The sequence below is a fragment of the Ambystoma mexicanum genome, chromosome 8 (assembly GCF_040938575.1).
Source record: "Ambystoma mexicanum isolate Mex_15411 chromosome 8, UKY_AmexF1_1, whole genome shotgun sequence".
Classification (NCBI taxonomy): Eukaryota; Metazoa; Chordata; class Amphibia; order Caudata; family Ambystomatidae; genus Ambystoma; species Ambystoma mexicanum.
In genome coordinates this window covers 1295497232-1295519948 of record NC_090929.1, presented here as the reverse complement: position 1 = coordinate 1295519948, position 22717 = coordinate 1295497232, and the positions used below count along the sequence as shown (strand labels likewise).

Here is a 22717-nt window from a genome sequence, read left to right as displayed (position 1 = left end):
CTACACATTTCGTGCCTCTAATGCTTAAGACTGTCATATTTGTATATATATTGTGTTGATATGGTATGTGTTGGTTTAATATTGTGATATTGTGATTTTCTCGCTACGGTCATTATTTTAAAGGCCTTAAAATAAATGTGTATCTATTTTTGATATAACAACTGTTTGGAGTAGTTTGTAAGCGCTCTTGCTTTGTGTGCTCATTGCGGGCTTTCAGTCACCCTCACCCCTCTTGAGACCTAGTCTTGACCGCCGCAATCGCTACCTTGATTGGTCTGGCTCGTCCAGAGGTTACCCTGTTCCAAGTAATTAGGTTGGCCTTCTGAACTTCTGCGCCACCAGGACAGAGTTCAGAAATCCGTCTTAACAGCAAGGTAGAATTTGAACCAGCTGAGTACGGTCACGCTGATCTCCATGCAGTAATGTAGATTGTCGGTGAGTTTCTGGTGGTCTACTTTGTCAAATGCTGCTGCGAGGTCAAGGAGAAATATGAGGCAAGGATGGCCATCATTGAGGATTTTAAGTGCATCATCGATCACCTTGATCGTAACCGGTTCTGAGCTGCATCTGGGTCTGAAGCCAGATTGATAGGACTGAAGGGGGTTGTTAGCTTTGATGTATTGGAGGAGTTGCGTGGATACTGCTTTCTCAAGGATCTTTTTTTTTACCTTAGATTTTTATTGGTATTTAAACAGAACATGACAAGGACCAATGGTACATTTCTCATCGACATTTAGTCTGTCCCTTGTAAACATAACATTTCCCCTTACCTCCTCCCCACCCTCCTCTTTGCCCCAAACAACAACTGTGGATTCTTCTGCTTAAAAAGTCAGTTCAATTTGGTGAAAGGTTTGCAATAAGTCCACGTCTCCGAGGGTTATTCCCAGTGCCAGGCATAATAGGAAATCGGCTTTCTGTGTCTTGACGCTCCTTAATGGTAAGTTTGAAATTAAAGAGGCCCCTGGGCCCCTCTCTCATCACTCCCACTCACCCCCTCTTTGCCCGGGGGGATCGCTCGCTCCTTCCACCGATCTTAACATAGAATCTGTGCCGTGCCCCACATCCTGAGGAAGCGGTCTCTTTCTCCCAATGCACTTCCCACCCCCATTTCTGTCTAACACCATCCCAGGATGACCGGAAGGTGCTATATTCCTCATTCACAATGGCTCTTAGCTAGTCCATTAAGAACATGTTTTTCACTTTTATCAGCCATTCTTTTTTGTTAGGGATCATGGGACTTTTCCACTTCTGCGCCAGGGCTACCCGACCCGTCTGCAACATCTTTTTCCACATTCTGGGGTACCTATAAATGTCTGAGTCTCTCGGTGGCAGGCCCAGCAGCACCGTCAATGGGTCGAGTGAGAGAGGTTCCCCTGTTACCTTGGCCATCCACCCACGCAGATGTTCCCAGTAGATTTGTATCTGTATAGTGCCACCACATGTGGCCCCTCAAACCCACTTTGCTGCATCCTTTCGGGCATCGTGGAGATGCCCCGCGGAACATCTTTGATATTTTAAGAGGGTCTCTATGTCATCCCTGGAGTACTTTAAAGTTAAGTTCCATGTCAGCAGTGAACAGGTTCCCGTGAAAGGCTCTTTTAAAGACCTTGCCCCATACCTCCTCCGTGAGTTCCTCTACCGCAAGTTCATTCCAGTATTGTTGGAACACCTGTCTCTCTGGTATGTTATTGGTGTTGATAACTTTGTACAATTTAGATAGCATCCCTTTCCTTGAAGTGGCTGGATTGATTATTTTCTAGAAGGGGGTTAGCAGTCTCTTGAGGTTCTCACCCAATTTCTGGTCGCATTATAGGACCTTCAGCCTTAGGTACTCAAATACTGTAATCGTGCCGAGCCCCAGGGCCTCTACCACTTACTTGTATGGTATGAATTCACCCCCCTGGAATAATTGTCCTGCCCTTTCCATACCTTCTTCTGACCATTTCTGCGTCTTTCGGAATCCCCTCTCTCCCAGTTTGAGAACGGGCCCCCATAGCAAAACCATCAGGGAGGACCATGTTGATAAATGTTCTGTTTGTGTGCCCTCCCTCCATAGGGACCACAATACCCGAAGGGTGGGGTGGTCAAGTATTCTAACCGGGATGTCTTTTCGTAGGGGCCCACAGAAGGTCACTCACTTTGAGTGGGTGTGTGCCCATATCTTCCAGATATGTCCAGTACGTGTTCATCCCATCCCTCATGTGTTCCAGGAGGACCCGAAGTTGGACTGCTCTATGGTAATGCCAGAAGTCGGGTAGGCCGAATCCTCCCTCCTCCCTGGGGAGAGTGAGTACGGACCTCTTGGTCCTAGGGGGCTTGCTCTGCCAGATGAATTTGTGCACCACTGTCTGGAGTTCTTTGAAGGTGTGCTTGGGTACTTTCATGGGGAGGGCTGTGAACAAGTAGAGTATTCTGGGTAAGATATTCATCTTCACTGCCGTCATACATCTGTACCATGACAGAATCATGTTACCCCATCGTATTAGATCTGTCTTTATGCTAACCATTAACGGGTCATAGTCGGCAGTTGCCAGCGTCGAGAGGTTCCTGGTGATTCGCACCCCCAGGTATTGTAGAGCATATTTCTCAACCCTGAACCCCAGGAAAGTGTCTAGAAGATCCAAGGTCAGGTCATGCGTTTGGAGTGATAGCAGCATGGATTTGGATTTGTTGATTTTCAACCCCGAAAAGGCCCTGTAGGTGTCGATCAAGGAAAGCAGAGGCGGAAGCGATGTGTGGGGGTCGACCAAATAGCCCAATATGTCATCAGCAAAGAGGGAGAGTTTAAATTCCATCTGACCCCTTCGAATTGTCATGGTTCGCGCTAAGAACCCCCTGGATCCGATGGGCCCCCCACAGTCATCGACTCCCATAAGGATTAATCAAGCCCCGAGGGAGTGTCCCAGAGCCTCTTGGACTCAGTCCTGGCGCTGGTGGCGCCAGGCTCATAAATTGGGATGCAGCACGTGAAACTACTTGTTCAGCCTAGTGAGGCTGAGACTTTCAGCTTTCTCTGGTTGTGGCTGAGGGACTATTTTACTTGAAGAACAGGGTGTGGTAAAGGGACTACTTTACCTGGAACTACTTGCAAGGCTATTTATGCCACGCCCTGCAGGCAGAACACACTTTGCGTTATTCTGCACTCCTGCAGCATAACGCTCACCGTGTCTGTCCTGTCCTCGAACTTCTGCAGCCACGCCCGTTCAGAATTTCATCCATCGGTGCCTAGAAGAAGAAAAGCAAGAGAAAACAAGTCAGTACAACAGCAAAGCCTTACCTACCTGCAGCATCCTTCCAACTTTTGCTTCTTCAGCCGCTCCCGGACCTCCACATCAGCTGAAGGGAAGGTATTAGTTCAGGCCGCAAGACGCACTCGGGTTCAGCATTCTTCCGGAGCATCTTCGGAGCGGTTCATCCATTCTTCATTCCGACGCTGCGCTGCTTCTGCAAAAAAGAAGAAGAAACAACAGGTTAGTCGCGCACGGAAGAAAAACCAGTATTTTAGACTTACAGCGCCTCTCTCTTGCGCTTCAACTCACCTGAAGGAAATCTGCTCCGCATCTTAAAACCACTTGAACCTCCATTCGAAATCCATTCGAGGCCGCGCCTGAAAGAAAAGACAAAGACACAGATCAAAAGGGGTTGAGGCAAAATTAAGACTTAAAACACCTTTATTAAGCAGTTATTGGCATAGAGACTTACCTGTTTTACCCAACTCTCCAAGACTCGGCAACCACTCATCGGATCAGTGAAGTAACTCGATCCTCGGAAAGACTGTATTAATCGCACCCCTGCTAGATTGCAGGACGGAGGGTCTACCTTACAAAATTGTAAGGTGAGATCAAGAGGAATAGGGTATCAGATGGTGGAGGAGGTGGGTCCAATTCAACCCCACTCAGTGGCTCATATCTTATTTCGATCTTGCAGACAAACGCCTCGTGAGGGTGATAGCAAGGGAGAAGTCACAGCAGCATCAACTGTGCAGTACCACGCCAGCGCGGACATCATTTGTGGAGCCACGTGCTACACCCCTGTGGAGACCAGGTGAGCGTGACAGAATCCACTGTATCCCCGGTGAGTCCTTACTTCTATCAGTAGGGGTGCCATTGTAGGGGCGTATATCAGGGGAGACAAGGAGCACCCGTGTCTCGTACCCCGAGTAAGGTTAAAGGAGGATGTGAGTTCCCCGTTTACTCGTACTTTCGCTTTGGGTACCCTGTACAGGGTGGCTATTCATTTCCTCATGTGTTCCCCCGAAATCAATTTTCTGGAGGAGGGCCGTCATGTATCTCCATTCCACTCAATCAAAAGCCTTCTCTGAGTCGAGGGGAAGTAGTGTTGAGGTCTGACTCTTGTGTAAAGTGGATGAGGTCTATGGTCTTCCGGCTGTTATCCGACCCCTCGCGTCCCCTGATGAAGCCCACTTGGTCCCCTTGGACCAAGGAGTGCATAATCCCCTCCATCCTTTTACCCATCACCTAAACCAGGATCTTAACATCCGTGTTGAGCAGGGATATTGGACGGGAGGAGGAGCACTCGGTCGGGTCCTTCCCCTCCTTCGGTAGAACCACTATGATGGCCCCCATCATTGTCTCTGGTAGGGTCTCCCCCTTCAGGACCGCGTTAAAAACTTTAGCCAAGTATGGGGTGAGAGTGGAGCGAAATAATGTATAAAACTTTACTGAGACCCTTCCTCCCCAGGTGTCGTGCCTCCCTTCATTGCCTTTATCATCTGGACGATTTCCTCTTCTGCTATAGGGGCCTCTAAAGCTTCCTGCAACATCACTTGCAAGGCCTGGAATAGGGATCTTTTCTAAGAAATATTCAATCGAAGCATAATCGCCATCAAACTCCGATTTGTATATCCTTTCATAGTATTGTTTAAAGGCCCTGCCTATACTCGGGGTGTCATAGTTCAACATACCCTCTTCAGACTTCGTGGCTTTAACCATTTTACTTTTCTGGGCTTCCCTCAGTTTCCATTACAGGATTTTATCTGCCCTGTCCCCTTTTTCATAGTATTTTTGTTTGATGTACTGGAGACTCCTCTCCTTTTTGGTCAGTAAGAGATCCTTTAGCTGGGTTTTAAATTGGTCTAGTGCTGCTGCTTGGGCACTTGACCGGGCTGTAATTCCGCAAGTTAGTCTCAGTGGGCCTTTTCCTGGATGTCCCTTTCCCTTTTTTCCTTTGTGCCCCGGCTTTTAGCAGAACCCCTCGTATTGTGGCCTTAAATGCATCCCATAGGATAGGCTGACCTCCTCATTGTCATTAAGTTCAAAGTATTGTATTATGGTCTCTAGCACCGTTTTGGCAATGATCGTGTCCTTCAATGGGGCGTTGTTGCATTTCCATCGCACCCTTTGTTGTCGACCCCATCCTCCCAGCAAGGTGATTCTCACCAGGTCGTTGTCGGACCAGGTAACCAGGCCCACCCTAAGGTCCACCGTATGGGCGAGGAGGGAACTATCTACTAGGATGTAGTCGGTCATTGAGAAAGTTTCATGGGTTTTCGAGTAATATGTGTAAGGGGGGGGGGTCGCCTTCAACCGAGCTCGGTAGCGTGTCCTCCAAACCCATCTCGAGGTTGATTCTGCAGAAGTTCTGGGATGTGGAGTCATCCGATGTTAAAAGAGCGTGGGGTGCCATTCACTTCCTGTCTCTCATTGGGTTTATCACCATATTAAAGTCCCCTCTTACAATCAGGATGTCCTCAACAGCGTCTTAATCTGTCCTTTACCCCCTCCCACAACAGCACCTGACCCTCATTCGGACCATAAATCACCCCCAGAATCAGCAGGGACCCCTGTAGTCTCGCTTTAATGAACAGGTTACAACCTTCCGGGTCGATAAGTAAAGCCTCCGTTTTGAAGCCCAGCTCATTGGCCATTAAAATTGCCACTCCCTTTTTTTTTTGGTTTTGTATGAGGCGTGGCATATCTCCCCTATCCATCTACCTCAGAGGCCCGGTACTTTCTCCCTCACCCAATGTGTCTCTTGTAGGAACAGTAGGTCAAGTTTAGCCCGTCTGAATTCCCTGCTGAGTAGAGACCTCTTTGTGGGAGAGTTCATTCCTCTGACGTTGAGGGAGCTTATTTCCAACACTGGTAAGTGGTCAGCCATTACTACATATGTGACAATTCTAAGTAGAATCCCTGGTGTGTTCCCTTGACTTATTTCACCTTGCCTGTGCCCCACCAGTGGGGCTTGACGTATGCTTGAATCCACCATCCCCCTTTGTTCAACTCTCCCTCCTGCCCACTCCCCCCAGCCCACTCCCCCCGGGTGGAGCTCGAACCCAACTGCCCCCCATCCCCCTTAACCAAGTCCTTTGTGTCGTCCCCTTTTATCCCCCTCTCCCTTTCCCCGGCACCCAACCAAATATTTCGACCATTCCTGGTGCTTGACTGGATCACCATTGTGCCTGCTGTGGCCAGGCCCCTCATCTGATGTAACTTCCTTGTTGAGCCCCTTCCCTTCCCCTCGTCCACCATCATAAATGTTGATTTTCTAACCGTACACTCTCATAAGAGCTCCCGAATACTTGCTGTTCACCGGAGGAGCACGCCATTTCTTTGCTCAGGTCTCGAGTTTGCTCCCAGATGTGGACCTCTATCACCCGTTTGATCATCCCGGTTCATCTTCCTGGTGCAACAGGCGGTATTCAGCTTCTTACATTTTATAGATCCTGGGATCCGTCTTCTGTCCCTCGCATTTCCTTTCCCTCCTGTTGCACCCACTGCTTCCCCAGTGGGCCATCTCAGGTCGTCGGTGATGTCAACATATTCTTGGATCGGCCCTCAGAGGTCTTCATCTGTAACTAGGCATGTTCTTTGGCCCATGTATTCAAAGGATAGGGAGAAAGGGTACCCCCACCGGTACCAAACCCTTTTTACAACGAAGCATTGGGTTAGGGGATGCACAGTCGTCGTCTGGCCAGCATGAAGGCAGACAGGTCTTAGAAAATTGAAATTCTCACATTGTTGTATGTAATGTTGCATGCTTTCTTGGCTTCCTCCAGGATTTTCGTCTTCTCAGCATACTAGTGGAAGCGCACAAGGATGGAGCGAGGTCCCTCGGCTCTGCCCCCCTCTCTGTGCACCCTGTCTATAGTGGGTTCAGTTGTAGCGTCATTCTCAAACAAGAGGTGGTCCACCTCTTTGACCACTCGACATATGTCCCTCTCTGTTTCCCCTTACACTTCCGGAACACCAAAAAAACCGGCGTTTATATCTCCTTTCCCTGTTTTCAAAATCATCCATTAGCAGGGCCCTCTCCTTATCTTTCTTCTCCAGGGCTGATAGTCTGGTGTCTATTTGAGTTTCCAGGATTGTGGTTGATGATTGGTTAGTTTCCAGCTGAAGTAACCCCTCTTCTACTTTGTCCACTCGTTGGTCCATCTTCTCCAGTTTTTGACCTATGTCCAATCACATGTCCCTTATTTCTTGTAGCACAGAGGTAAATCCCCTCTCCATGGCCGTAGCGCTTCCTGCCAGGTAGTCAGCCCGGTCCATCTCTTTTCCTGGGTTTGATTTGTTGCAGCCCCCTTTTGCCTTTTCATATCAGAATTCCTGAAGTGTTGTCCTCCAGCTCATGTGGTTCGGCTGTCATTGTTCTTGGTGTATTAGGTGTGTTTCGCCAGCTAGGGAGGCACCCCTCTTGTGCCTCCACCAGATGTGGTGTGGGTCGTAATACTTAAGTCTCTTCTTCGAAGGCACGAATCTTCAAAGAGATGGCTTCTGCCTAGGCAGGCAAGCACCCCAGTGTCAGCTCCTGCGAGCCCTGATCTTGTTTGGAGTTGCTTAGCGTAGTTGAGGGCCCCCATGCGGGAGGGAGGTACCGGAATCTGTTTTCCTTGGCCCCTGTGTTCTTGTCCTAGGATGGCTTGTGTTGCTGTATCGTTTCCTAGACCGCCGCTCCTATCAGGAGGACTAGCGAGGTGTGGGGTGCCCTCTTTTAGGGCGCCTCTGACCCACGCGGCCGTGAGATCCCTTCCTTTGTCGTGGTGCGTAGAGTTGGCAGCTGTAATGAGCACTCTATTCCGGGGAGAAAACCCCCGGGGGGTCTCAACCTAGCATATGTCCCCCGGTCTCCTCCGGGTCTTGATATGTTTGTGTCAGGGGGGGATAGAGTTATCTCCTCACTCCTCTGATAGGGTGTATCTCCCTCTGGTAACCTCGCATTTGTGGGGCTCGTGCTGCTGCTTGGGACTATATTGTTGTGCCACACCTGGGCAGGCACACGCCCTGGGCATGGGCCCAGGTGTTACGCTCACCTGGTATCCACAGGGACGCCACCCAGCCCTGGTTGGATGACTTGCACTCTCGAACCCTCTCCCGGTCCCTTGGTAAGGCTTCTGGTTAAAGATGGGTCTGCAGTATAGGAGAGCTGGATTCAATACCAGATTGTCTTTATGTTTTCCCACCTCCCTTGGCCTCAACTCCTCCCCCCCCCCCCCTTGGGCCTTCTCCTCACCTTAATATTGTAACAGGTTGATTCTTCGTCCTGCTCCTCGTGGCAGGGGCACGTAGTTGTGGGGGGGAGCAGCGACCAAGTTACTTCACTGGTGCAAGCCCCCCTGTGGGAATCCAGGCCTGCTGCGACTCTGTAGGTTTGCTGCTTTACAGTCTTTATATGCAGTTCTTATGTTCCTCTTAGTTCGAATAATAATGTCTTGCTTCTTTTCTTTTGCGGTATGGAAAGGTATTTTGGTGTTGTCATGCAGTTTGAAGATGAGCATGGGCCGGTAGGCGAAAGCGCGGTGTGCGCAATGCTGTCCGGTAAGTAATGCGCGATACGCAGCGCTGTTTCGCCTTTTATATTGCTAACCTGTGTCTTTTCTCTCCTTGCAGGTCGCGATGTTCCTCACCGAGCGCCGTAATGTTCCAGCAATGATACTGACCAAGAGATGACCAACCAGGTAAGAATGTTGTGGCTTTCTTCGATCGGGAGGAAACGTGAGTAAACGCTTACTAATGCTGTCTTTCTTTCTCCTCTTTCCAGGTTATGGTATTCCAGGATGCATGAGGTGCCGGATGATGGAGTTTGTACCTTCAGGTGAGTGGAACTGAAGTCGGCGATGGATTGAAGACAGGATACTGTTCCAGGTAAATTTCGTAGTGTTCTTTCTCTTTCTGCAGGTCCTTGGTTTCAGGTAAACTGGCATCAAAGAACTGGACACGGTGAGCGTTACGCTGCCCACAGCAGAATAACGCGAAGCATGTTCTGCTGTTTGGGTGCGGTTTAAATAGTTTCAGGTAAAGTAGTCCAGGTAAATAGTCCCAGACCTGCCACACCCAAAGTAGTCTAGGTAAAGTAGTCCCAGGCTTGCCACACCCAAAAGACTAGACCGCATAGCTCAGTTCCTTGTAACTGAGCTATGTGTGTGCCTCCATGCTGGCTGAACCCCCCCAAGTTAAATAGTCCCAAGTAAATAGTCCCATTCTAATGTTGGACTGACTCCAAGAGAGTCTTGGGTGAGGTTTTAAGGCCTTTGACTTGGCCCTAACTGGAAGGCTGACTTGGCAGTGAGGGCCGGGGTAAGGGTCATGACACCAGGGGCCACCACCCAGGAGGGTCCGGATCCTAAGGGTCTCCCCACCTAGACCGGTTGCACTGTTCTTGAGGGCTCCCTGGAAGTGTCCCTGACACAGCCTTGTGATGTTGTCTCCTGGGCGCCCTAGTGCGCTGGTTCCACTGTGCCACCCTCTCCTCAGCGGGTCGCACTGTGAACGAACCTTGCGACATGGGCCGCTCTCAGCTGCTATTACGCGAGCTGACCGGGTACAGTGAGACCCTCTCTGCCTGGCTGCCCGGGCCGAACATGCGCATTAGTTCTTGTTCCGTTGTGTAAGCTGCGATCAGGTGGGGGATGAGCCGCCCACAGGTCAGGGGTGCTTCAGAATGGGGGATGGTGTTCACTCCCCGGCCCCAGAATGCTCAACTGACCCAGGGATCTCCCTCTGTGGCTGTAACGGTGGAGGGGGCGCAGCCTGCTGCCTCACCAGCGTCATCCTCCTCTGTGCCCCGCTTCTCCCAGCAGCAGTGCGCTCCCTGTCCCCTCCTGTCCGGATCTCCTAGAGCACACTCAGCCATCTTCCTCCATCCCCCTGGCACTCCTCACCTCTTCGGCAGTCTGCCCATGCCTCCACCGCTTTCTCACATTAGGCGGGCACACACTCCCGGTCACTGTATGTTTTTCGGTGAGACATCCGTTCCGGGATCGGTCTATAATTGACTGGGGCCCGCTGTTCTCCTGCAGGCTACACTTTCCTCCATCACTGATCCCCAGGAGATGCTTCCCCAGGAAACTGCTTTGGTCTGTTGGGGGGGAGAGCCCGACCAATGCTCGGGGGCGCTCTATGCCTCACACCCCCAAAGCGATCGTCGCCTCCTTTCCTCCCGCTCGGGTGCCCGCTCCGGGGTCCAGGTCTGCGGCCTCCACGTAGGCGCCCCTCCCGTGTCCTCAGTGGAGGGGGGGGTCGCTGGGGCGCCTGGCTCCGGGCAGGTCACTAACAGATCCTACCACCGTTTCTCTGCTGCACCATGGCTTCTCTCTCCCTGTTTCTTGTCCGGGTTTGCCGCACCCGGAGATCCACGTGGGCTCACCTTCACCAATCCATGGAATGTTAGGAGACCCGTTTTCTGGCTTGCGGGGCCCTCGGACTTCAGTCTTTCGTCTGGGCGTGCCGTGGACGATCACCCCGTCGTTCCCGCTCTCTGTTCGCATGGGGGGGTCTCTAAGTCCCTTAACGGCCCGGCCTAGCAGGAGCACAGCATTCAGGCTTCCATTGCCCGAGCGTCCCCTGGTGGCCTCTTTCTCAAGGATCTTACCTGCAAAGGGAAGGTGGGTAATGGGGCAGTAGTTGCTGATATCGCCAGGGTCCCATATTGGTTTTCTAAGAAGCGTGAGGATTTGTCTGGTCTTGAGGGTCGAGGGGAAATTGCCCCGAGTTAGGGAGCTGTTAATGATTGTCAAGTAAGGAGGAGTACTTCAGTCTGAAGGGTCATGAGTACGGAGGCAGGGAGGATGTAGTCTGCATACGTTGTGGCCTTGAGGAATGCTAAGGTGGCAGGAAGGTTTTCATTGTTAGTGCCTTGAAAGTTGTCCGGTATTGTGGTTTTGCAAGATGGCGTGTGTAGTTTGCTATCAGTTGAGTCATTGGTGTCTATGTGTTGGCAGATCATGTTGATCTTGTTGACGAAGAAAGAGATGATAGCAGTGGATTTCTTTTGGTGAAACGTGTCATGGGTGGGTCGGGTAGGTGGTTGATGCAGTGCTTGAAGGCTTTGAAGAGGGCTCTGCTTTCTTTGTTGGCCTTGGCTACGGTGTTCCGGTAGTAGATGCCCTTGGAAGTGTTGATCAATCGTCTGTGTATAGCACAGAGTTCCTTGAGCAGGGTGAGGTTGAATGCGCTGCAGGATTTTTGCCAAATCTTTTCTTGTTTTTTTGATGGTTTGTTTGTTAAGGTTGAGCTCTTGGGTGTACCAGAGTGCAGAAGCCTTAGACTTGAGGGTGCACCGTTTCACTAGGGCCTTGGCAGTTGATGTTGTTTGTGAGGGTGGGGCTGAGGTCTTGGAGAACAGAGTTGCAGTCCTTGTTTGTCAGCAGTAGATCAGCCAATATGAGATGGAGTTTGGTTAGGTCTTCCATGAGAGCCTCTACTGGAAAGATCTTGAAGGATCAAAGGGCTTGTTTGCTTGGTTTTCAATGGGTTTTCATGAGAGGTGTGGTGAGATACCCTAATTTACATAACCTCCTGGGTTCCAACCAATTAAACCCATAAACGCTGCTCTTTTTTATTTGCATTTCATATTGCAAATGGCAAGAACCTAAAAATATAAAGATTATTTGCAAATGGAAAGACTGTGGGTGTACCCACTTCCCTGTGTCTTTCATACGGCTGCACATGGGCCTGGGCAAGAACCCCTGCACCGTCTCATGTACAGTCATATTAAAGACATTAGGGAGATGTCAAGTGGCATCACAGGATTTATTTCCCTGCATAGGATCTGGAAATCCAGCCCATGCGGGGAAAGAAATGCCTCTTCACAACTCCCTCTCAAAGTCTGTCTCAGGCAGGGGGCGAGGTAAGCCTGTTTCAGAGCAAGCAGAAGAACAAGTTACTTACCAACTGTAATGTTCTTTCGATTGGATGTTCCTCCCACGTATTCCTCATCTTAGATATATATCCTTACCTTCAGTTTCGCCTCAGAAAATGTTTCCTCTCTCCAGCAGAGGGCGCTCCACTCGAGGGGACAACGTCGATGTCCCTCGGCGGCCTCTGTCGAGCACTGACGTCATCAGTTGTATAAAGGCCTCGAGCGCACCCGTTGGCTTCAGTTCTGTTTTTTCGTGTACCAGAGCCCATGACTATGGTGAAAGGCGTGCCTCTTTTGACCCAAGCCTCAAAAGAAATCAATGTAAACTGTACTGTGGGGTAGGTTGGGAGGGTCGATGAGGAATACGTGGGAGGAACATCCAATCGAAATAACGTTACAGTTGGTAAGTAACTTGTTCTTCGAATAGATTGTGTCTGTCCACGTATTCCTCATCTTAGATGGACTCCCAAAGCAGTTTTCTATTTGAGGCGGGGGTACAGATATCTTTTTAGTCATGTACTGAATGTAGCACAGATTTGGCAAATGGACCTCCTTGAGAGGTAGTTGGGTCCAAAGCATAATGTTTTATGAAAGTATGCATGGATGACCATGTGGCTGCTTAACAAATATCTTGTACAGGAACACCCCTTTTAAGTGCTGTTGAAGTTGCCATGCCTCTAGTTGAATGAGTTCTTAAACCCTCAGGGGGATCTTTCCCAGCTAGCCTATAACACTCTGTTATGGCTAAGATTATCCATCTTGATAATGTTTGTTTAGTTACAGGTAGTCCTAATTTACGACCAGTATATCCCACAAACAGTTGGTCATACTGACGTATTTTTGACAATCATGAGATATAAAAGCTAAGAGCCCTTCTAGGATCTAGCCTATGTAGTCTTTCCTCTTCCTTAATTGTGTGAGGAGGAGGGTAGAAAGTAGGTAGAATTATTTTCTGTGACAGGTGATAGTCTGAAACGATTTTTGGCAGAAAAGAAGGCTCGACTCTAAGGACAACTTTATCTTTATGAAAGATGGTGTGAGGAGGACCACTAGAAAGTGCCTGCAACTCACTTACTCTGTGGGCTGATGTCAAAGCAATTAGAAGTATAGTTTTCAGAGTAAGAAGCCTTAATGGGCTAGAATGTAAAGGCTCAAAGGGTGCACATGTCAGAAATGTCAGTACCAATTTTAAATCCCACACATGAACTTGAAAAGGTATTGGTGGAAAAACATTGTTTAAACCTTTTAGAAATTGTATAGGTATCTTAAAGTAAGATTTTTCTTCTGACGAGCGCTTGAAAATAGATAGCGCCTCTACGTATCCTTTTATCGTACTAATCTGGGGCCCCAGCTTAGCCAAATGTAACAGAAAAGATAATACCATTAGAATATCACATTGAAAAGGGTCCACATTCTTATCCCTGCACCAGTTACTGAATTTGTTCCAACGACACTGGTACAAAGATTTTGTTGCTGGCCTTCTGGCCGAAAGCAAGATCTCCATAACGCCATCCGGAAGGTCCCAATCCTTGTATCTCAACCTCTCGGAAGCCATGCGTGAAGGTTGAGTATGTTGACCTCTGGATGGAGAACAGGACCTCCCTCTTGCGAGAGAAGATCCTCTCTTTTTGGAAGACGTACTGGAGGGCAGATGGACATGTCTAGAAGGTCCGGGTACCACGTTCTCCTGGCCCAATCCGGGGAAATTAGGATCATGGTTTTCCCGAACTTCCTCAACCTCCTGATTACTTGAGGGATCACTGGGACTGGATGCGCCTCCTAGAGCTCCTCTCGGGGGAAATTCCCTTGAGCAATACAGTTTGCACTTCCTGTTGACACTGGTCGCGAACAGATCCACTTGAGGGGTTCCCCAAAGGGTGAAGATCTCTAGAAGGACTTCCTGAGCTAACTCCCACTCGTGGGAGACTGTGCTCTGCCTGCTCAGAGCATCCACCGCTATATTTTGCTCTCCTGCTAGGTGACTGGCAGATAGTGAGATCCCTTCTTGTATTGCCCAGAACCAGAGCTGCATTGCCTCTCTGCACAGTGGTAGTGACCCTACACCTCCTCTCTTGTTGAGGTAGTACATGGCAACTGTGTTGTCCGTCATTATTAGGACATTCTTTCCCCGTAGAGCTGGCAGGAAGGCCATCAGTGCTAGTCTGATTGCCCTCAGTTCCAATAGGTTGATATGTAGTTTGGACTCCGATGGAGACCAACGACCGCTGATCGTCAACTCGTTGGTGTGAGCCCCCCATCCCGTAAGGGAGGCATCCATCACTACTGTTATCTCCGGCCATGGGTGCCAACAAAAATTCCCCTCAGAGGATGTGCTGTCTGCAAGTCCACCATTGTAGATGCTGTGCCACTCTGGTCGGAACTTGTAAAAGATCTGACATTTCCCCTGAGAATTGGGACCATTGAGTCCTGAAAGCCTATTGAAGAGATCTCATTCTCAATCTGGCCTCTGGCACCAGAAAAATGCAGGATGCTATGAGACCGAGCAACCTGAGAAAGTCAAAGGCCGGTAGATACTAGGCATTCTAGGGTTTGATCTCTTGTAGTTTCAACATTCTATCTTGCACCCCTAAATCTTTGCAAAGGGATGATTCATCATAGGTATTTGTTGTGTTAAGTGACAACAATGTGAGTGTGTCATCAATGTGTTTCATAGTGTATTCACTAATAGGATTCTGGGGAGGTGCTGCCGAGTAGGTTGTAAGTTTTGTTGCAAAGTATTTTTTCAACTTAAGCTTGTGTACAAATTTAAACAGATCTATCTGCCACAATTCGAGACAGAATCTGTCCTTCATTTTTACAACTCAGTGAAAACACAAAAAGCATCACCACATGGTTAACCCCCAACTAAGGGCTTCTACAAATGTGGCAACTGTACTATGTGCAGATTTGCACATACTAACACTACCAAATTTGTAGATGGTAATGGTCGTGAAATTTTGATAAGAGACTTTATCAACTGTGTACCAACTATGTGGTATATGCGCTAAGATGTGTTTGTGACAACATTTACATAGGCTCCACCATAAGACAATTGAGAGTCAGAATACGAGAGCATATGGCCAGTTTGGGCAGCCAGGACCCAAAGCTCCCCCTAGCTATAAATTGGTAAACTAAGCATCAAACCAGTAATAAAGAGGACATTCACTTCATTGGTTTGCAGAAAATAACTAAGTGGAAGAGGGGTGGCGATATAGTTCTCCAATTGAGACAAATGGAAGCTAAATGCATTTGTTTTTTCCGTTGTACTAAAGATGGTCTCAATTGTGACGAGATGCATGTTTTTCTGTAGAATGTTACAATTTTTATAAGCAACTTAGAATTCTCAAACCACCTCTGCATTTACATTACAGTGTCTGGTCTGTAACTTCACCAAATGAGTATTATAGTCTGGACTTTGTGGCAATCATTCAACATATACTGCTATATTTCAAGTTAACTTTGAATTTACCATCGTGTATTATAGTGTTTGACTGAGTTAATCACAAAAAGAGTATTTCTAATTAAGTGAGCGCCGAGTGGCAAGTGTTCTATCAAAGACAGCTATGTTAAAAGCATAACCACGAAACTTTATCACATTGTCTGGCTTGGCAAATCAGTAGTAGACTATAATATGGTTCAGAACAGGCTGCTTTTGTTTCACAATAACACAAAAAGATCAGTTCAACGTAGTAGTGATTACAAATCTGTATATTGGAATTTTCCATTTCTTTCATTTAAGGGTGTGATCAAGCGGCGACTAAAGTGACAACAAACAGTCTCTCAAAACTTATCAAAACACATTTTAAATTCCAATAATATATTTTGAATCTACAACAATTCGCCTAATTTGCTTTGTGTGCACCACTATTTGCGAGGTGTCTTATATTTAAATTAGTATACTGTCCAAAGAGTCACTAAACACGCATGTGCCAGATGGTAGCGTGTATTGCTGCAGGGCATGCGCGTTAGAGCAGTGACCAACAATGCAATGCACATGCGCGACAGCGGTCAACATGAATACCAATGATAAACTCATGCACATAGCAGAGGCAGCTCCATAAGGAGGATTTGAGCACCCGCTTTTGCAGTTAACAACATCAAGTATCGTTCAGGGATAGAGCCCTTTTAAACAGGTGAGTGGCGTCACGTAAGTATTCCTTGAGCACACGCATACAATAAAGATACACCATTTTGCAGATAGTCAAGATTATAATAACATTTTCATTGCCAGGTTCGCTGCTATTACTTGTACCCGATGGGCTAGCAGTTAGCTGTTAATAACGTCAAGCCATCATAACGTTGCTTAACTAACGCAAGTTGCGTACACAACAAAATGCCGTCTAGAGCGAGTACAAGCTTTTTTAAGTTCAAACGTTACTCAAACAAGACTATACTATTACTTAACACTAGATCCCGAGTAACTTTTCCCACGTTTTCTATCAGAAATGCACCAACATATAATTGAGAAAAGTGTGCGACCATGTTAGTGCACGCGCCAAGAACAAGATAGGTGAGTTTCCTTTCAGAACACAGAACATCACTTCTGTATGATAACGGGTATTGAAAGGCACTATTCATCCACACATCCTATTAGTCACCACGGGTGCTTAGCTTTGCAGCATGTCCCTCTCTTGGAATGCAACAGATAAAATGTAAGCAACTCCGAATTTTGAATATAGCTTATTATTCGTTTCAGCAATGGGCACAGTGAGTCAACCACGGGTGTTTAGCATAACAACACACCCCATTCTTGCAATTCATTTCTATCACAATAATCTAACCTTACATTCAGGCGGTGCGTCAAGTCTTGTTGTCACTTCAGTTCGCTCTACACACAAACCCAATACCGCAAATTATTGATATTTATTGATTATGTTTCCATTACACAATATTTCTAAACATAAAACAACTTTTCTCTGCCCTCTTCTGGGCATCTCCCTACCTCCTATGTACTCCGTGATGAAATTTTGGTATGTAAATAACTCATGTCTAATTTTCTCAATTTCAATTTTGACACTGTTTCTTTTTTTTTCTTTTTTAATGTAATTCAACCATGACATGTTTCGTGATATAATGTCAAAACATTTGTTACTTTGCATTCTGATATCAGCCTTGAAAACGACTCTTTGTCGAAGCACGTGTCGGCTGATCAACAAGCACAATATTATACTGTATAAATTGAATGTATATATACAACTTAATGTGTTGGTTATTTATTCTAGCACTTCTAGAAAGTATAACATTTTAAACATCACTTAGTTCTATTGGGCAGAGCGCGACAATAACATCATACCCGTGCCTCACATACATTGTATATTTCAATTCATCTACAATGTACCCTAATGTCAGGCACTAGGTTATGCCTAAATACACATTTTGAATTCATATCTCCAGAAAAGAAATAAGAAACAGCAATGCTCCATAAAATAAATACAAATACACAGACATTCATCCCATTTACAAGGGCGGTATTTCAATCAATTACTTGTATAGTTCCATACTTCTTCTACTCAAAGTTAATACTCAACCAAATTTGATGTAAGGAAATGTGCATTGATGTCAATTTTGTGTTACGGCAGTGGATCCAGAGATATTCGATCAGAATTGATTCATAGCTATGAACCAAGTGGCCTAGCCTTATCACATATAGCGGGCCTAATCTAGGGCATTCAGTGAAAATATGCCTAGTTGTTTCTATATAACTAGGGTTTTTACATATCCTACAGAATCAATTCTCCTGACTAAGTTTCAGTTGAACCCCCATGATTGTACAGATGTGAAACCTATTGATCCTTGTTAGGAGTCAAAGTCGTCTAACTCCGGGATCAGGTCAAATCAGCAGGTATGACTGTGGTCGCACAAAACAGTGGGTCACCCTGGACACTTGAACATACCCATGCAAAGTTTCCAGGTGAGTATATGTACAGGTCCAGTCCCATTGCTCTATTTTTCTAGATAACACTTTTTTCAGTTTTACATAACTGGTTCCATGGGCCAAATCTGGCCACCAGTTTATTTTGGTGAAGAGATCATTTATTGAATCCAAGAATTTATAATTTTTTTCGTGTTCACCCCCCCCCCTCCCCTCACCCCGGTCATACCCTGCTACATAAGCCATCGAGGACTCCAAATTCATGCTCTGAGATCATAGATAAAGTTCTCTTCTGCAATTTAGCACCTGTGCATTGAGCGATATTACCCGTAACTCCAGACGTAGGTATTCAATTGGCGTACTCTGAGGTAAATCTAACATCTTGCGCCAGAAAAAGCCCTCAATCCGTTTTAACAATTCCCACATATTTAATTCCAGGCCATCTAAGCCATACAGAATAGTGGGACAAAACCACTATTTGTAGAGCATAAGCGTCCCACTTAATGAAAACCCTGCGTTATCCCTGGAGAATCGTCTTATCATGTAGGTAAGTTGTTGCGCCTTTGCGATCTTAACTTTTATAATGTTTTCATACCTACCGTTCTCCATTAGGTTTAAACCTAGGTACTTGTAGTAAGGGACATAATCAATCTGCCCTATACTAAGCTCAATACAAACCCTATCTACTTTCTTTTTGGAGCAACCAGCAGTATCTTAGGCTTGGTTAGGTTTATTGCAAGCGCATTTTCCTTTGCATAGTTGACAAGAGATTCCAAGAGAGCTTTTATACCCTGGACCGTATGACTCAAAAGCACCAAATCATCTGCATACAGGATTGCAGTGACATGGTCTTTAGCAATCTTTGGAGACCAGATGGCCAATGATTGTAAACATCAGATCAAATCTATCAGGTATAAATTGAAAAGTAGGGGGGCCAACAGACATCCCTGTTTCACCCCCCCTATCAATGCCCATTTCCTCCAACAAGGAGTTTCCGTTGCCCAATCGGATTCTAGCGGTTGTGTTCTTATGTAATGCTTTAATGATTTCGAGTAGCCATCCAGGACACCCCCACTAATACATTTTGTCCCAGAGGTGTTCTCTGTTCACCAAGTTGAACGTGGATTTAGAGGCACAGGCAGAGTGCCGATTTAAAATCCACAAACGCTAAGTATAGGGCAGGGTTTCCATTCTTATTAGCCTGGTTTATTAAGCGGACCACCACACAGAGATTTTGGTTAGTACTTCACCCACACTGGAAGCCAGTTTGAAGTGGGAGGAGGAGATTCTTATCATCTACCCATGCTTACAAGTGTTTTAAAAGTGTTTTAAAACACATGCAGAGAAGACTTTAACGGTAGTGTCCAGTAATGAAAGAATCCAGTAATTTTCCTGATTTAACCTATCCCCGGCTTTGTGGACTGGAATCAATATAGAGCTAGAGCAAGATCGTGGGATCATTTTGAGGAGACATACTTTCTCATACATATTACAAAGGAAAGTTGCCCATCTTACTGGGTCTGATTTCATAACGACCACCGCCAGCCCATTTGTTCCAGGAGCCCTTGAATTTTTTATTATATCCATGATACATTCACGGTTAAAGTGCAAGGGCCAACCACCTATGTCACCTGTTTTCCTTTCATCCCCTTTACAGTTCTTACGCATTTTGGCTTCAATAAACGTGTGCCATGTAGCTTCTGGGATAGGATTTATCGCACGCTTACCATTCTGCGACTCTTTAGCAAGCGCCAGGGTCCGCCACATTGTTTTCGGGTTGCGTGTCAACATGACATGCAGTAATAAAAGTTTTTATTCAGACCCTGCGCTTTACTGCGCTTTTGCCAATTGCGATAGCGGTTTGTAATTTCCTGTATATTCATCGCAATAACTGATTTGGGGAGAGATTATCTTTTTTCAATTCTGATTTGTCCGCGTAATGTTTGTTTGGCCACTTGGATCTCCTTATCAAATGCTTTGCTTTTACCCTCCCTTAATGCCGCCCTGGGCTTACCCCCAATTGTCCCCACTTTGTTGGTAATTTCCTTAATCCAGGTTTCTATGCCATCAGGGTCCAGGTTTCCCAAAAGATCACATTCCTCAGCTATAATTTTAGACAAGCATTTGCCTGCCCTTCTAATATTACTTTCCGACCAACAAATTCTATTGACTCCTTGATTAAGTGTAATATCCCCCGGTCCAAGTGCTGTCTGATTCCTGCCATTCCTCTCTATGCAAGTTTCCAATTGTCGGTGGTCCCTGTACATTGTGAGTATAGTGCAAAAAGATGTTACGTGTTCAAGTAAGGGGCCATTCATACATATGTAGTCGATGGCGCCTTCTTTATTATTTATGGACCAGGTAGGTTGTCCTGGTAGATCACTCCCAACTTGCCCATTTAGGGATGCCAATTCCCATCCCACCCAGAATTTCTCCCATTCTTCCCCTTTCACATTCCGGGTTTTCAAAAGCAATTTTTATTTCTTTTAGGGATGTGACTGGAAAGCACTTTCGTATTGATTCCCCACACTTTGCATTCAGGTCTCCACACAGTAAAATCATGTCTTGCTCAGGATCATCCACCGCTTCACAAACAGTTTGTCCAGATCATCAAAAATGCTTTCAGTTTTATCATTTCCAGGGGGATCATCAACGCAGACCACCAATAAGCGTGCACTTTGTTTCCTAACAACAAGCAGGTTTTCGATAGCCAAGGCATTACCACCCACCTCTAAAGGGTTTACCCTCTCAGATTGCAAGGCATGCGAGATCCCCACGAGTAAACCCCACCCGCCCCTGAGGGTCTTCCCATCTGTCCCTTTGTTGTCTAACTTTGGTAAATTCTATAACCATCTAGGACAAAATCCTTCAGCATCCAAGTCTCTTGAAACATAAATATGTCAAATGATACTATTGATTGAAACAACACCCCCTCTGAGGTGAAATGTGAATGACCCCAAGTGTTCCAAGACAACATTTTAATTTACTCATGCGATCCTCCCAAACCTGGGATAATTAAAGCAGCTGATGGAAAGCATTGTTTGAGTCCTCTAAAAGTATTGATTTTGCTTGACATTGTTCCTTCTCTATATAGCCTGACTTGAAACGATGTAGATGTGTAAAGAACTTTTATTGCTCCCAATAAGTGAACTGGACATCCCCAAGAGGTCCTTTTTTTCCATAGTGTCTCCCGGTTGACGCTGTCAAAAGCTTCTCCCAAATCCACAAATACATGTAAATGTTGGTCTTAGATCGAATGGCTTTAAAATTTAGCAGCGTCAACAGGAAGAGATTCAGATTCGTACCGACTCTGGCAACAAAACCTGATTGTCGGGCATCTACGCGACCAGAGTCCCTTGCCCATGTGTTCAGATCTCGCAATAAAAATGCACCAAAAATTTTACCCAGAACATCGAGCAAGGCCATCGGACGATAATTCCCCAGATCTTCTCCGTCTCCTTTTTGAAATATGGGAATTATTGAAGCAGTTTTCCAGGAAGCAGGGACTTTCTGCCCACCAGGATTTCAGTGAATAGTATTATACAACAATCTGTCAATGCTTCAATATCTTTTTCAGGATCTCATTTGTTAGCCCATCCAGGCCAGGTGCTCGAGAGGAACTACATTTCTTAATCAGCATTAAGATGACAATCCTGTGGATTTCAATGTTCCACGGCTTGCTTGAGGGCTCTATGTTCACACATTTATCTGCAATCACAATCGCGAATAGTGCAGTAAAGTGAGTTTGCTATATCTCTTCTGAGACAGCGTTAGAAAGAGATATGGATTGTATGTTTTTAATACAGGCCACAAGTAACAAGAGCTTTTAACAATATTTCTTAGTATTTCTGCGCAACATGCTGTGAACTTAGTGCTCTTGTGGCAATAAACCAATTCTTATATTGTTGTCTCCTTCATTTCACCAACTTCTCAATTTGTCAATTTGTCGAATATCAGCCGTCAATTTCTTTGCTTGACTAAGATTTGTGTCCCATAAGTGTGCTCTCATATAAGACTCTTTATGGGCTTTCTTGGAATTCACTCTGAAAGCCATTAGGATGCTAGAGTAGTCCAGGGCTGTGTTAGTGGTGAGTAGTTGCTTGTGCAAATCATTTGTAAGTGAGTACATCCATAGGATTAATTCTAAGCTTGTTCCCACCAAATGATATTTACATCGATTGTTGAGATATGACTTCATTACGCATTTGGTGCTGTTTCCAAGTAATCGTTAGCAGATTATGGTCGCTGGTCATAGTAGGTATTACTTGCATTTCAATAATTTGTTTTTTCATGTTTCTCGATACATAATAATCATCAAGATATGCTCTCTAATTTCCTCGACACCACATGGATTTCCCTGGGATATCTCCCTTGGTCATCCCGTTTTAGTTTGAAAAGGTCCCGATTATTCTTTCTTGGCACCAATGTGGTGCTCTTACCTATAAAGTGGACTTCTCAATCACATTTCCTTCATTGTCAAGACACTTGATATTAAGGTCTCCGCATTTGATTATATCTAGATGGTTGAATTGCGTGTACATTTCATCAATCAGTGAAAGTAGAGTTTTTAAGAAAATGTTATCCTCTATTTTAAAGGTATTCCAGTAGTGATTGAATATGATTAATGGCTTCTTGTGATGATATATGGGGCCTGTTTCGCAGAGCATTTTCCAATGGGATTGCACCATTGTAAAAGGCTTCTGTGAATCAGGCCCATGGAGTCTTCCCACTCGAGTATCAATATCT

General features: G+C 46.1%; 1 protein-coding gene and 1 long non-coding RNA gene across 6 annotated transcripts in view; one reads left to right on the top strand and one right to left on the bottom strand.

Annotated features, from left to right (window-relative positions):
• The window catches only part of CFAP46 (cilia and flagella associated protein 46), a 2698259-nt gene that overhangs the window by 213275 nt on the left and 2462267 nt on the right, over positions 1–22717 (bottom strand). The window lies entirely within an intron of this gene.
• The window catches only part of LOC138472977 (uncharacterized), a 152593-nt gene continuing 145977 nt past the window's right edge, over positions 16102–22717 (top strand). For all 3 annotated transcript variants that reach the window (XR_011268705.1, XR_011268706.1, XR_011268704.1), the window contains exon 1: positions 16102–16232. This is a non-coding gene — a long non-coding RNA (uncharacterized lncRNA). The remainder of the gene's footprint in view (positions 16233–22717) is intronic.